Here is a 16103-nt window from a genome sequence, read left to right on the forward strand (position 1 = left end):
CCTTGGCCTCCCCCTCCACACACCCGGCCACTCGTGACCCCACCCCACCCCATCCCCACCTCCACTGAGGCCTGCTGGCTGCTCCTAGGAGGGCTGCTTCCTGCTTACACCCCAGCGCCCGGCCAGCAGCCCCCTCTCCTGCACAGTTGCTCTTTCCAAGACCCTTCCCAAGACCCCATTCCCCCTGGCTGCCCTGCTACAAACTGAGGAACTTTCCAGGCACACCTGTTGCCTCCTGCCAAGTCCTAAGGGCACAGCCTCCCCCTTGCTCATTCCCTGCAACCACAGGGTCTTTGCACTGCTGATTCTCGGTGGGGGCAGGACAGCGGGGGATGCGCAGCCCTCCTGGGATTCTTGATCCAAACTGTCTCTCCAAAACCCCCTCCCAGCCGCAGTGCACACAGCCCCAGTTGAAGAGACCTCGCTGTACTAGAATGCTCCCTGGTTGAAGTCTTAATAACTTTAATGATTTTTTTTAAGGTTTTATTTTGTTATTTATTCATGAGAGAAACAGAGAGAGAGAGAGGCAGAGACACAGGCAGAGGGAGAAGCAGGCTCCACGCAGGGAGCCCCACGTGGTGGGACTTGATCCCGGGACTCCAGGATCATGCCCTGGGCCGAAGGCAGGCGCCAAGCTGCTGAGCCACCCAGGGATCCCAACTTTAATGATTTTGTCTTGGCGTTTATTCTGTGATGAAGTCCAATGGGACGAAGGAGGGTATGCTGGGGGCATGGCCCTTCCTGGGACAGGTTCTTGACCATCTCCCCTGCCTGGGATCCCCGACACTGGCTGGCCTCCGCCATGGGGGCCTGGGAGAAGGCAAAGGGGTCAGGGTCAGTGTCGGCATCAGGGTAGGGGGCTCCCCTGCAGTGTCTCGGGTGGGGCATGCCCTGGCTGCCGCAGGGCTGGTGGGAGTCTGCAGGAAGCTGTGCCTTGGTGCCTGAATTGGGAACCACACGTGTCCCAAGGTGGAGATTTTAATTTCTTAGGGGTCACTCACTTGTTGTGGATGGTGGTGTGTGCTTGTGGGAGGGGGGATGCCTCATCAGACCCCCTCCCCACCCTGCCCCCGCATCCTGCCTCCCATTCTGTCAGACCATCGAGGGGCGGGACCTGGTGATTATGGGGTCCCAGGACTGGCCTCCGCAGGAGGGTCCACACATCCCCAGAAATCCTCGTGCCTGGGGCTTTCCCTTGAGCCAGTTGCATCTTCTTTTCTCTGTATTATGGACACCTGGGGCCTCGGGGCCTTGCTGACCTGACCCTGGAGGGACTGCCCCTCCCCGGACTAGCCAGCTCCCAGGGGCAGTAAGCAACCCGCCTGAAGGGCTCCTTCTTCTGCAAACCACCAAGCCGGCAAAGCCTCCCGCCACCCAACTCCTCCACCCTTGCCTCCCACCCTGACCAGCCCTGCTGCCTCCTCTAGCGTCCTGCATGGCCCAGCGGCTCTGTGGCCTTCCCTGGACAGGTTGGGGTTTTCTCTCTGGCAGCTGGGGTGCCCTCTGGGAACACCAACCGTGTGGTCTTGGTGATGCTGGATGTGTGTTGCACACCCCCGTGTGTGACTGCAGGCTGGCATTGCGTAACAAAAACATGGATGGCAAAATTCATGCTAATAAGTTTAACTTTTTATTTAGTGAGAATGGCATTGCTTACCATTGCATACATACCATACACGTGGAAAATAGCAGACAAGCAGATGGGACAGAGGAGGAAAGAGACTCCCCATTTTGTGTCCATAATGGCACCGTTTCCCTGTGTGCTGGGCCCCGAGGATTACGCAGCCCACAGATGTGAGAAGGGGTGTTGCCATGGTGATGACGGCGCTTCTGGGTTGGCATCTGGGTTGCTGTTGACAAGGCAGGGGTGTTAGTGGTGGTGCAGAGTAGAGGGGACATCTGTGAGATCTCCAGAGGGAAAGGACTCTCTGTCCCTGAGAGTCTGGGTTCGTGGCTGTCTGTGGAGGCCGTGGCCATGGGCTCCGTCTCCCCCAGGCTACCCACAGGAAAGAATTCAAATAAAGAAATCTTATAAACAGAAGATTTACACCCAGACAGGCGGGAGTGGGAAGCCTTGCCTGTCCTGAGGCAGTGAGCAGTGAGCATGCCTACCTCGCGGCCTGGGTGGGCTGGGGATCCAGGCGGGGACGCCCACAAGACTGGCGGCCAGTGCAGGAGCCCATGGACAGGGAGTCGGGGAGGTGCAGCCCTAACGCATTTCCCAAACAGCACAGGGACCTGAGACAGAGAGTGGACTGGGCAGTAGGGTGGGTCCCGCGTGCCAGATCGCCCTGGGAAGGACCTATCCGAGGATTCCTACACAGCCTGCAGCTTTCGGGGGGAACCTGGAATAAATCTGGGACAGTACCCTCAAAAGTGATCCCTAAATACCCTGACCACAGGATGGGGGCCCACCTGCCTTTGGGGGAGTTGGGGTCATGACTTGGAAAGAGGGCAGAGAGGTGCCCTGTGATCCTGCGCCTGATGTTGACTCACTCACCGAGAGCTGGCCCTCAGGAGGGCCCACCCACCCCAGGCCTGGGGTCTCCTGACTGCCATGCTGAGGACCGATGGTCATGCAGTTAATGACAGCACTGGGGGCTGCCCCTGCTCCCGGCAGCCGCTTTTCACGCTGAGACCACAGCGGGGCAACGCAACACACAAAATGCGGTGAATCGCTGTTGTTCACAGTGGTAAACCTGTTCCTGCAGTGGCAGCACAGGATGGCAAAATAATCCAAAGGGACGCACGTAAGGGGGCGTGTTGGGTGGTGAATAGGCCTGCTGTCACCACCTGGGGCTGGGGCGGGTGCTGGACTGCAGGACCTGCAGGGTTCCGCACTCCAGGGTGCTTTGGAAGAGGTTTTCACGCACAGGCTCCATTCCCCTGGAGTGTTTCGGTTCCTTTCCTTTCCATACTTGCTCCTCCTCCATCTGGAGCTTCTGTGGAGAAACAGATGCCTCTGGAGGCGGGCGGGCAGCCAGGGAGACCAGGGAGACCGTCGGAGGGGACGCATGAGTTCGGGCAGGCCCTGTGGCCGGCCTCCTGGGGCGGCGCCTGCTGGCCACTTCCCCACCCCAGCCTGCTGAGAAGCGGTGGCCAGCCTGGCACTCTGGGAGCTGGCGGACAGGACGTGCCCCGACCTTGGACCTTGGAGGACCCGCCCCAGGTCTGCGTGTGCGCAGAGCACCTCAGTGCCTGGCCTGCGTGCACATGGGGGCATAGCCCTGGCGTCTGCTGGGCTTTGTCTGGGCAAACCTTGAACAACTGCATTCTGTTCTGCTGGGGGAGCAGAGGGGCAGGTCGAGAGGCGGGGCCTCAATTCAATGTCTTTGGAACAACTCCCAACAGCAGGGAGGAAGTGAGGCCCAGAGGCCTCACAGGGCCAGAAAAGTCCCCGAAAATGGCTGTGGCAGCCCCCTGGGCTCCATTTGGCGATGTCTCCCAGGTGGGTGGCCTATGAGCTTCTGCTCTGGGGATGCAGGTGGCAGCTGAGCACCCTCTGTGAGCTGCAGGAAGCAGAGGCCCCGGGGCTGCCAGCTGCCCACTCTGAGGTCCAGCACCCCAGCTGGGACATAGGCTCCATGTGGGGCGTCTGGGAAAGCAGCCAGCAGTGGCGTGTGCCCCGCAGGCTGGTCCAGGGTCTGCATCCTCCCTGCAGGTCGCTGGGCCCAGGTGCTCTGTGAACCCAATGTGAGAATAGTCACGTGCATCTCCGGGGAGGAGGGGCTTCCTGGGTCCTTTATGTTAGGAGCTGGTGGACCGTGCAGCTGACAGGGTTTTACTGTCACTTCACAGTTGATATGTTCATCCCACCTGGAATCCAGAGCAGTAGAGTTCTCGTGGGCACAGGAATAGTGGCCTCTCAAGCTAGTGTGGGCATCCTGGCTCCTGTTCTGGGGCCAGAGCCCAAATCAAGGGGTAGGCAGGACCTCGCTCCCCCTGGAGGCTCTGGGAGAACCCTCCCTGTCCCTCCTGGCTTGGCTCCTGGTGGCCACGGTGGCTGCAGTGTCCCTCCTGCCTCTGCCTCCTGTGTCACACGCTGGCCGAGTTTCTGTAAGATTCCCTCCCCACAGCCATTCGGATGACTTGTCCGAACTGATGAGATCTGCAACACACTTTTCCTAGGTTCCCACATCCTAAGATTCTAGGGGACATGCGTGTTTGGGGACCCCATGCAACCCAGCACGATGCGCAGGGACACTTACTTGATCTTTCCAGCACCACAATCTTCCCGTGGGACGGGCATGCAAGCAGAAACCAGGCAGGGCCGGGAAGGGGCTTGTCCAGGCCCCGGGGAGGAGTTACTGTGTCAGTTACTGTGGTTGCTCAGCAAGCACCACGCACTTGGTAGCACCCAACCACAGCAGCATTGACCTGGTTCTTGAATTTGGGCAGGGCACGGGGGTGAGGATGGCTCGCATGTTGGGCTCCAGCTTATCTCAGGGCCCGCTGGCTGTCAGCTGCAGCCTTGGCAGGACTCTTGCCTCCCACTGGCCTGGGCCTCCTCACAACATGGTGGTGGTTCCAGGGACAAGCATCTGGGCAGCAGAGAAAGCCAGGTGGAGACCAGCCGTTGCCCCTAGCGTGCTCAGGTATGCAGGTGAGCTGGATGCCAGGCCCAGGAATACACGTAGCGCAGCACATCCTCCCTGACTCCTGCTGCCGAAGTCTGGTGTGGGAGGGCTGCTAACCGACTGCCCACAGGGCACAGGCCACCTTCTGCAACCCTTGGCATCTTGCCCAGAAGCAGCCCGGCCCTGCCAGGGTTCAGGCCCCGGGCCAGGCGGGATATCCCCTCACTGCCACCTGGTGGCCACTGCTCAAGCTCCGGGAGCTTCTGGGAACCAGCTCCAGAGCACCTGCAGGCTTCCAGCTTCTGTGGCTCCTCCAGGCCCAGGGTGCGGAACAGACAAGCATGGGCTGTAGCACAGCTGCTTCCTTCACCCTCCACTTCATCCTGCATGGGGCACTGGCATCCAGAAGCCGTTGGGGAGAATTCAGGCGCTTCTGGAACACACAGCCTGGAAACACTTGGACCCTCCCCCCCCAACAAAGAAGCCCCACTGAGGAAGGCCCATGTCCCAGCTCCCAAGGACTTCCCGCCTGTCTGTTCACCATCCCCTCCCTAGTGGGGGCTAGATAGGCTGGCCCTCCTTCCAGGGTGTAGGGGTTACCAGCTCTGCCTATAGGACGGGGAGCGGGGCTGGGTCCGGCGCTGACGGGCTGAGTGGGACGAGCCATGTCCTGGCTGCTCTGCCCTGCCTGATGCGGTTTGGCGACTGTACCCACCGAGACTTTCCTGCTACACTCAGCCTCCTCCTGTCCTGACCCCATGTGACCTCATCCACACCTGTTTGCTCCCTCCCCCAGGAGTCGGGGATGTGACGCATACAGGAGGTCAGGAGCCAGCTGGGGCCTTCATTCCGGGGAGGGAGGCCCATTACAAGTTAGTCTCGGGGAGTGGCAAGTGCCCTGACGCATGCTGTGGAGTGACTAGAGGTCCGAGCGGATGGAGTGGGCCTGCAGCATCGCAGCATTGGGGGTGGGGGGCGGTGAGCACAAGGGCACGGAGAGCAGAAAGCTTTCCTCTTGGTGGGGGTGGGGGGCACCCAGTGGGGGGTTGCTTCTGTTCTTTCAGGTCTCTGGAAATCAGAGAGGATGCTGCTGTGACTGAGTCTCTCGTCTTCTGAGCCAGGTGCTGTGTCTTCTCTCAATACTCAGTCTGTGGATGACTTTGCGTGGAAGGATTACCAGGAAGCCAAAACTGATGGAATCCTTGGGTGGTCGGCCACAGGGTGGCAGGAAGAGCAGGCTGGCCCCTCCGGGGCTTTGGGTGAGCCACTGCAGGGAACCCAGCCCCTACTGTTGCCCTGGGCAACTGCTGGACTGGGGATTGTCCTAACCTTGAAAACTGATTACTGGCCCTGCCAGCGCCCACGGTCTCAAAGCAGATTAAGCAGGAGGTTGGTGGGTTTAGGGACCCAGGCATTGCCTCCTCCGGGGCATCTATGGCAACCCCCTTCCCACAGAGACTAGAAGGTTTCAGGTGGGCAGGTGTCTGCCCTGGGGGCTCTGGGCCTTGGGGTTTCCCGCGTAGCCCCCTTCTGCTGGGAGGGGCCCCACACATGTGGGATGGTCGGCCAATCTCAGATCAGCACAGCCTCATCACCCGGCTGAAACCGGACACCCCTCCCTTGGCCTCTTGGCCCACAGATCCTATTTCAGTGCCTTCAAACAGCGTGCAAGTCCAGGTTCCTCTTAAGACACCCACCAAGCCCCTGCGGCTGCCACCTGTGCCTGGGCTGTGCTGGTCCCCCAGGGGGAAGGGAGACTCGCCTCTCAGGGCCACAAAGGGCACATGTGATGGGCGTCACTTGTGCGTTAGGCTATAAGGTCAGGCTTCTGTCAGCCTCTCCTTCCTGCTCTGCTCCATCTGCCAATGAAGCCAGCAGCTGCCATCTCAAGAGCCGCCTTGGGAGAGGCCCCCAGACAGGGACCGAGGACAGTGCCCGGCTGCAGAGAGCTGAATCCTGCTGTGAGGCCTGTGCGCCAGCTTGGAGCCTTCAGACAGGCTATGGGCTCGCCGACATCAGCTACCGGGACTGGAGCTGTTTGTTACACAGCGATAACTAACCGCTGGATCCTGGTGCCCTGGTCTCCAGCAGCTCCATGGCCTCATCATACCCTGAGCAAAGCAGAGGCCTTCCTGCGGCCCCCTCGGCCTTGCCTGCCGCCCGCGCTCCTCTTCCAGCCACAGGCACACTGTACTGTCTTTGATGCTCCACGCGCTTCTGTCTTAGGGCCTTGGCGCTGGCTGTTCCCTCTGCCTGGGATGCTTTTCCCTGAGCTGTGAGTGGGTGGGTCCCACACCTCACCTTCCCCTCCCTGCGTATTGGGCCTCACGGCATCTGTCAAGGCCTGCACTGTCCTCTGCCGCCCCTCCCCTGCGCTGAAATGTGTGCCCTGGGACAACAAGGACTCCATGCGCCTATCTCCCGACCGCGGCAGCCCTAGTGCCTGGATCCACGTCAGCACACCCTCCATGGGTGTCTGGTGGATGCACAGGTGTGGGGATACCAGGTGAGTCCAGGCAGCCCAGCGTGAAGAAATGTCTGGCCTTCCACGCACATTTACTCAGCTAAGTCACGGGATGGGGTGAGGATTTGAGATTCCGAGCGTATCGGAGGAAATGTAATCCTTGGGCCTCCCTGCCCCACAGGTTCTCTGTCTGTGACACTCGGGTGAGGACCAGGGAGGAAGGAGAGGGCTGGAGCGGTCCGGCTGGCTGGGCAGCCCTCTGGCCGCTGGAGGGACCACAATAGCTCCCTGTGGGCCACCTCCCAGTGGCTCCTTCATCTTCCTCCCATTGCCTCGTTGTGCAGTAGGGAGCACTCTGCGACCACGATCCGACTCCCAACATCACCTCCATTTTCTCCTTTAAAAAATCGTGAGAGGGATCCCTGGGTGGTGCAGCGGTTTGGCGCCTGCCTTCGGCCCAGGGCGCGATCCTGGAGACCTGGGATCGAATCCCACATCGGGCTCCTGGTGGATGGAGCCTGCTTCTCCCTCTGCCTGTGTCTCTGCCTCTCTCTCTCTCTCTCTCTCTGACTATCATAAAAAAAAAAAAAAAAAAATCATGAGAAACGTTTCTTACCTCCCCCAGTTAATGCCTGAATCTGTTCTTATACCGATAAAGCAACCTGCTCTGGCCCCTGCCTCCCAAGCCCCCGCTCCAGGGTCCGTGAGCACCGGGAAACTCAGCGCCTGGGAGGCGGGGGCCTCTGGCCTTTCCTGCCCTGCAGCCCCGTGGGGTGTGCTGGTGGAGCATCTGCCAGGCCCTGCCGCACGTGCACGTCCGTGAGAAGCAGCCCCGTCATTCCACGTCACCGAAGTCTGGGGATGGCTCGCCCTGACCACTGCAGGAAGGGGCACCGACCTCTGGGCGCTGCTGTGGCTTGAGCCCGAAGCCCCGCGCGCCCGCGTGGCAGACGGAGAGGAAGCTCCACGCGCGCAGTGAGAGACGGGGTGGGTCCAGACAAGGCAGCAGCAGCGGCGGAGGGTGCTCATGGAGCAGCAGGAAGAGAGGGAGACTCTAAATATCGTCCCCCCAATGCCGGACCGTTAGCAGATCTCCAGCCCCCCAAGGTCAATCAGATCCGACTGGGTGGGCGGTCCCCAGACACCGAGCCCGGTGCCAAGAGACTGGCTCACGTGCGCTCTGGGACAATAGCGATGCCGGCACCATGCTCTGGCAACACGGAGCAGGTGGATGGGTCTTCCGGTGAGAGGTACCCCTGTAGGTCTGGAAGGACCCCCCACCGCTGAGCGGGCATCACCCAGAGGCCCTGGCTGAGTGTGGCTGAAACACGGGGTCATCTTGCGGTGGAGCCAGGAGGACAGTGAGCAGAATTAACTGGTCTAGAAGGCAGACCTCAAAAGTCTTTAGAGCTGTTCACAAATAATTTGGCGTCCTCTGCCAGACACGTGTCCCTGCTTCTGGAAGTTAGGCCTCGCCGCGTGACCCGCTTTGGCCGGTGACACTTGAGCCTTTAAAGGTCAGTTCACAGTGCTTCTCGCTTTGGTGGTGGCAGAAAGGGATGTCAGCTCGGGCTCCCAGTCCCCGGTGAACACAGAGTCAAAGCCTCCACTGGCCCAGCCTGGACACACAGAAGGAGCAAGAGGTGAACGGTGGCATATGCCATCATGGACGGGGGCCATTTGTGACACAGCAGGGTCTGCCCCCACTGGTCGCTTCCCCAAGACCAGGGGAGTCTGCCTCTCTGGTCCGAGGCTGGAGGCTTCTCAGGGAGGCTCAGTGCCCTACTCCTGGGTCCACTGGAGACAGTGAGGGTCACAGGGGATTGCCCTCCGGAGGTGCCGGGCTGGGCAGTGGGAGGCATGGCCCCAGGCACAGCAGCCAGCGTGGGTTCGGGCGGCCAGCGTCCCCTGGACTCTGCCATGAGGGAGTGTCCTGCATCCCGGCAGGTGAACGCACCGCCGTGGATCCTGCCCTCCCCACCCTCCCAGGCCCACGGCCCGAGAGCCTCTGCTGTCACCGTCAGGGGCTGAGGGACCCCACACTCAGAGAAGCTGCCAGGAGCTTGGGCCTGCTTGTACTTCAGAGGCTCTGGTTAGATCACAGCCACGATGCGAGGTGTCGGTAACGTCGTTGATAATAATGGTGCGTCCGCTAAGCTCTTGCCACACAAGAAGCCTCCCCCGGGAAGGCCCACTGGTGTGTTCACACGCAGTGTCCACACATCTCTAAGAATTACCGATGTAACGGCTTTGGGTATAGATACCGGGAGGCAGTTACATTCAACAGCATAAATCCAATCCCCTCCGCGCTCAGTTTTCTCAGGTTACAGGGTCACTTGGGGCCTGTGTCAGGGCTGGGTGTTCCCTCTGTCCCTGTATCTCTCCCTCTGCAGTCGGTTGCAATCCTGCAGAGGAAGATGCGCACATACAGAGTAACAGCCTTGATCTCCTTACAGCAAGATCTAATTAGGCGGGACCGGAGCTGGGACCAGCACGTTGCTCCAGGGTGCTGCCAGCCCCAGGCCGCTGCCACCTCTCCCATGTGGCCATGGATTGTGCTTTCATGACCCCTAAGGGTGCCTGTCTGCCCTTTCCCCTGGGCCCCAGCCAGGGTTGTGCGTGTCTCTCTAGGGTCTTCTCTGGGGAGTCCCTGAGCCCTGTGGGTTTTCCATGTGGGTTTGTGTCCTTGGTCTGCCCTTCTGCTGCAGTGGTGATGACATAGAGATCACATTCTGAGGGTGACACACATGCTCAGGTGCCACAAGTCCCTGAGATGTGCCTATGTATGGGTAATAAACCCCCATTTTATGCATGGGAAGCAGGTACAGAGATGGTAAGCAACTGAGCACAGTCACACAGCGAGCATCAGAGCCGGGCAGCGCTCACCCAGAGACAATTTGGACTCTGGTTAATCCTGGGGGCCCTGTGCCATCCTGCCTCGCTCCACGGACAGTGGGCGGCCATGGTATGTACCCAGCCATCTGTCCCGTCTCCTGCTAACAGCTCCAGGTACCCCATTTAGAACCGCCTCTGCCTCTGGGCCAGTCGTGCACTGAGTGGAAACACCCCCTGCCTTGCCGGGGGGCCAGTGGCAGCCCTCACCCCTCAGGCACCATGGGTGGCTCACCATGAGCCCGTGGTCCATGCCACACCGATCAGAGTTGGGCCTGTGACTCTGGGTGGGTCTGACAGGAGGGGCCCTGGGCAGCAAGCAGGTGGGACTGATGCCAGGGTCCCCTGTGGGGCATGGATTCCCCTCTTCTGCTTCAATGTCTGCGTGACTCAAGCGCTTTGACACCTGTTCCTCTGGGCGCCCATATGGGGAGGTGTGCGTGTGTGCACCAATGCACGGGAGCCAGTGAGGCTGGGTGCCTGGGTCATTCCTACTGGCATTGCATGTGTAGACGCCAGGACTGCTCATGGGGCCCGGGCAGCTCTGCGTGCTCACCTTTCTGAGCTGGCCCTGGATGCAGCGGCTCCGGGAACGCACGGCCGCCCATCTGCCACACCCCGACTGCCCGACCCGAGCTCTGGAGATGGTCTAACCAGGGATGATGAGGATGACGTAGGGTTGCTTAGGAGATGTGGTTGCGCTCAACCCCCGGGCCCATCAGATTCCCTCCCTCATGTCTGTTTATTTTTTATTTATTCAATTAAAATTTTTATTAAAAATTTTTTAAAGATTTTATTTATTTATTCATGAGACACACACACAGAGAGAGAGAGAGAGAGAGAGAGAGAGAGAGGCAGAGACACAGGCAGAGGGAGAAGCAGGCTCCATGCAGGGAGCCTGATGTGGGACTCGATCCCGGGTCTCCAGGATCATTTCCTGGGCCAAAGGCAGTGTCAAACTGGTGAGCCACCTGGGCTACCCTTTAATTTAAATTTTTACAGATTTTATTTATTTACTTGACAGAGAGAGAGCACAGGTGGGAGTAGGGACAGAGGCAGAGGGAAAAGCAGGCTCCCCGCTGAGCAGGGAGCCCAATGCGGGGCTGGATTCCAGGACTCCGGACCACGACCTGAGCCAAAAGCAGACACTTAATCAACTGAGCCACCCAGGTGCCCCCTCACGTCTGTTTACAGGAGAGGAACCCGGGGTGAGTGCCAGTGTCTGGGTGGACTGAAGCCCAGAGAGAACCCAGCCGCTCTGGGCCCCTGGTCGTGTTACAGCCACATCCCAGGCACGTTTGGAAAACACATGGGAGGGGCGGTAGGGGTGGTCGAGGTACATCTGGAGTCCTGGGTCCTCACATGTCAGCTTTTGTGACACACGCTGTTATGTCAGCAGCCCCTGCTTGACCAGTTCAGAAGGCCTGGGGCCATCCATGTGCACCCTCTTGGGGCCTTGACTTGGCATGGGAGACATTCAGCCGCCCAGACTATGGAGAGGTTACGTGGGGGGGCACGGGGGGCACCACGTGGAGGGGCCACGGGTAGAGGCCACGGGGAGGGGCCGTATGGAGAGACCACAGGGAGGGACCGCGGGGAGAGACCATGTGGAGGGGTCATGGGGAGGGACCACAGGGAGCGATCACTCAATCTTGCCAGGGAGAGAAGGGCTCAAGTAATCCAATTCAGAAATGTGTCTTTAGTAGGGGTAGTCAGGGAGGAAGAAAGACGTTGAGTAACTGTGAAGACAAGACACAGAGAGAAAGTAGTATCTGATATTTGACGAAAAGTTGTTGGGCTCCCAGAGGCCCATTCACAGGAGCATCCTGTGGTCTCACTAGGAACTTCCGGAAACTGCCCAAGGGTTTGTGAAGGGATGTGGAAGCTGCCCATGGTGGGGCCTGGCTCTCCCCAGATCTGTTGGGGACATTTGTCACGGAGCCGTCGTGGCTGCAGAGGAGCCAGGCCGGAGCACACATGCTTGTCCTGGTGAGTCTACTCTGGCAGGGGCCTGCGGGCAGTCGTCTGCCTGGGACCCAGGGCACAGCCCCTCTGCCCCGCCGGAGGGCTGCCAACCCCAGGGCCCTGCAGAAAGCTGGTGGCTCCTGCGCTAGAGACAGCACAACTGGTGGGGCAGCCCCCCCTTCCTTTCTTTGGGGCCCTAATTTGTTGTTCTGCAAGCAGAGAGCAGAGAATCCTCCAGGCTGTCGGGGGGCAAGCGGACCGTGACGTGAGCCGGCAGGCCTGCTCTCTCCCGGCTCCTGGGTGTTGCCACGAAAGCTGAGCGGAGGCTCCTCTTTTCAGAGGCCACTGAGGCTGGATACCACGGGGGAGCATGGGGCCCAGGCAGGTATGACCGCGGGCCAGGGTCCACACAGTCAGTCAGAAGCCAGGTGGCCTGTTCCCTCTTCGAGCAATAGAGAGTGACGGCACTGCCTCCCCCCGCCCGCCCCCGCGGAGGACCCACCTGCTGCACTTAGGGCCGGCACAGGGCATGGCGCAAGGGGCACACGCTTGCTGTCACTGTTCTCACTCGAAAAGACAATTGTCCTAGTACAGGATGGTAATAACGTGACCTCAAAACAGGACAGGGGACCTCATGGGCTCTGGGGTTGTCAGTGATTCTATAGGGCGTGTGGTTTTCATGATCTCTCACGGCTTGTGAGGTTCTGGGAGCTTGGGGTCTTGGCAAGGACAGCCCCACCCGAGATGCACGCTGTTGTGACTGGGCAGCATCCTGGGGGGCCAGGCCACCAGGCCAGCAGCCGCGTCCCCTACAGGAGGCTTGTTACTGGACAGATGGACGGTGGGGTGGATGGGCGAAGGCCCGCACGTCCTGCTGCCCCCTTAGCGCTCCATCTGGGGCGAGCTGCCAGCGGGGCTGCGTTAACCCCCCCGGAGCCTTCCTGGCGGCCGCTGAGTGCAGCCCTGTCAAGACCCACTGATTTGCTGTCCCTATCGCTTCCCGACACGATGGCCACGACTTCAGACCATGGCTGCTGCCATGGCAACGAAATGACCCATAGTAGTCCCTGCCTCCTCCAACAGATGAAGGACAGAGGTTTCCTATGTCTGCCCTCCCCTCACAGGAGCGGAGCCCCGGCCCTCGGCCCCTCGACCTAGACACCAGGTGGCTGACGACTGCGGGCGAGCCATGCCCGGCCCACGTGTTCCATCACTCCTGCTGCTGGTGTGAAACGTGGGTGGCACGAAGTGTGCAGTGACGAGACACACAGACCTCTCATCAGAAGTCCCGTGTTGCCAGCGGCTTCTCCAGGACACTGTCTTCCCAGTTCCGACGTGCAGCGATCTTGGGCTGGGCCTGGCAGAAGGCGGCGCCACCGACATGCACCCGCAATGCTTCTGTGCAAGGGAAGGAGCCAGGAAGTGGGGCGGTGAGGCTGGGGTCAGGGCCCAGGGCACCCCAGGAGCATTTCCCCAGGCCTCTGGTTTGCTCTGCAGTTCACAGACCTTCTGTAGGGTTCAGCCTCACGGTCAGCATTGCCTCATCCCCTTCCAGGGCGGGGACAGTGAGGGCTGCCGTCAGCCACGCCTTGGTGGGTGGCACATGCCCACCTGTGCTGCCCCCCCCCGTGCTGTGGGGGACGTGGGCCCAAGGTTTCAGGAGCCTTGGCTTCCTTGTGACTCTGTGGCCAGCCAGTGGCCCGAGGGTACCTCCATACGGCTCCTGGGGCAAGAGTGCGCAGCCCTGGTGGAGGGACTTGACCGTGTGAGCCCAGGGCTGCTGTCCTGCCTCCGTGGCTCCTCTGTAAGGCGGGGACAGTTGTGCCCCAAAGTGATCCCTGAACTCTCGGTGCTTCGAGCAGCTGGGGCTGCTGGGGGCGTGAGGCAGGGCGGCCCCCTGTGTCTTGGCCGCGGGGAGCCCACCCACAGGCTGTTATGGCCACTCTGTGAAGCGCTCCCGCGGGCTGTGGTGCCCAGGAGGGCTCCCTGGGGACCCGCTTTCCTCTTTGGTCTTCATGGGAGGGCATGCAGGAGGGGCTGGGAGGCAGCAGAGGATGGCTCCTGCCCCTCCCACTCTCTGGGCCTCTCCCCCCCCCCCCCCCGACTCTTTCTGTATCTACCCACCTCCCTACCATCTCAGGATGGGGGTGGCCCGGGCGCCGGCTGCCCGTGGGCTCCATGCTCATGACTGACAGGGACCCAGGACCAGGTCAACCAGATTTTGTTTCCTTCTCATCAAGGTCAGCCAGCGCTGGGGGCCTCAAGTGGACCCACGCGAATTCAAGGTGGACAAGTGCTGAAAGGGAACAGCAGCTCCTCTGGGCCTCTTGGGGGGTACTGTCAGGGATGCGATCCCTGGGCTGGCCAGGGACGCCGGATCTCCTCCCAGGGCCGTAGGGCTGGCATGGGAGCTGCAGGGTTGGGAAGGGACCGGAACCCAGGCAGAGGGCACATGGGGGTGACACCTGGTATGAATGTGCTCCATGGGGCCAGCGGGCAGTGGGGGCAGGGGGGGCCCTGGGGCTGCAGGGAGGGTCAGGAACCTCCATAGCCCTTCACCCCTCCTGGCTCAGGAGTCCCAGGCTCATCTCTTCCAGTCTGTGGAGTCAGCGAGCAGAAAGGGGGACTGCTTCCTGTCTCTGTGCCCTGACCTCCTGGGCTAGGTGCTCCTGACTTGCTGCCCCTGGAGGGTGTACCTGAGCCTTTGTCCTGGACCCTCACCTTTCCCAGCCGTGCCCACGGCCTGGCCCATGCCTTCCCATCTCAGGCTCCCACTTGGCCGTCACCCCAGGGTGTCCTCGCTGGGAGGGGTCTTCTCTTACCCCCCCCCTTCCTCTGGGAAGGCCAGCTGCAGTCTTGCCTCCTACAGGCAGAACTCCAGGATTGCTCCGGTTGGTGCCTTCTCTCCTTCCACCTCTTCTAGGACACCTGTTCAGGCTTAGGCTGAGGGCAGGCTTCCTGTGGGGACCTGGTTGTGCTCCCTCTTCCAGGGGTGTTGCAACAAGCTGAATGAATATCTACACCCAACATGCGGCTCACGCTCATGACCCAACGTCAAGAGTCCCAGGCTGCATGACTGAACCCACCAGGCAGGTGCCCAGGGAACGTGTCCCTCTCTCATTGTTTCAGGAACGCAGGTCAAGGGCTCATTATTCTAAACAAGTTTAGCTGAGTCAGGTCCTGGGTTCCAGGTGGGCAGGTGAGGCTCTTCCACCACCTGTGCCGGCCCCTCCCCACTGAGGGGATCGTGGGGCAGGTTCTGCCTTATTACTTTATGTGGGAGTCACCATTCCCCTTGCAAACATGGTTCAGTGCTCTCTCATAGCACACCCCAGACTGAGCTCCTGCACATCCTTCAGAACCCCTGTCCCCCCGACCTCTTCCTCATCTCAGGAAATGGCTCTTCAAGGTGTGGGTGGGGTCATCCTTGTCTCTGTTCCCCTCTAACCTCTCAGCATCCTGTCAGGTCTACCTGAGAAATACTGAGTCAGATCACATCATGGCCCTCCACTACGGCCCTCTGGGGAGGAGGGACAGGGACAGGGGGATCGGGAGAGTGGGGAGGGAGGGGAGGCCAGTGGGAGGCCTGCCTCTGCCCCTTTCCTTTTTTTTTAAAAAAAAGATTTTATTTATTTATTCAGAGAGAGAGAGAGAGAGAGAGGCAGAGACACAGGCAGAGGGAGAAGCAGGCTCCATGCAGGGAGCCCGACGTGGGACTCGATCCCAGGACTCCAGGATCAGGCCCTGGGCTGAAGGTGGCGCCAAACTGCTGCTCCTTTCCTGCCTCCCATGTCCCTTCCCCATGTCCCTTCTCCAGCGCTGGCCTGGATGCAGCTGCGGCCATGCCCACAGGTAAGTAAGGCGGCAGCATCGGTACATCAGTCGTGATGCCCACCATGCAAACGCCCCAGGGTGTGGGCATGCAGCTTCGCCAGCTGCCCAGCTCTGATGTGCCTTCTGGTGGCGGGACTAGATCCTCCTGTGTCATCTGACGTGGTTTGAGCCGGTGGTCCAGGGTTCTGCAGGCTGTGAGCTCCTGGCCGTTGGGGGTCCGCCCCTCCTCGAGGTCATCTGCCCACCCTGCACCCTGAGGGGGCTCTCTGAGCACAGGCACTGGGCTGGGAGGGGGTGGGAGCAGGCCACGGGGGTCACCCAAGGCGGCAACGCTCTGCGGGTTCAAGGTCAGAAACAGGAGCCAGTGAGTT

The 16103-nt window shown here is 60.5% G+C and overlaps 1 long non-coding RNA gene across 1 annotated transcript; it reads right to left on the reverse strand.

Moving 5' to 3' along the window:
• Positions 1 to 1617: 1617 nt before the first annotated feature.
• Positions 1618 to 4267, reverse strand: LOC140594121 (uncharacterized). Its single transcript, XR_011994614.1, has 3 exons — positions 4209 to 4267; positions 2113 to 3816; positions 1618 to 1850 (listed from the first exon to the last, which is right to left on the reverse strand). It is a non-coding gene; the product is annotated as an uncharacterized lncRNA (long non-coding RNA).
• Between the last annotated feature and the right edge of the window lie 11836 nt (positions 4268 to 16103).

The sequence above is a fragment of the Vulpes vulpes genome, chromosome 10 (genome assembly GCF_048418805.1).
Source record: "Vulpes vulpes isolate BD-2025 chromosome 10, VulVul3, whole genome shotgun sequence".
Classification (NCBI taxonomy): Eukaryota; Metazoa; Chordata; class Mammalia; order Carnivora; family Canidae; genus Vulpes; species Vulpes vulpes.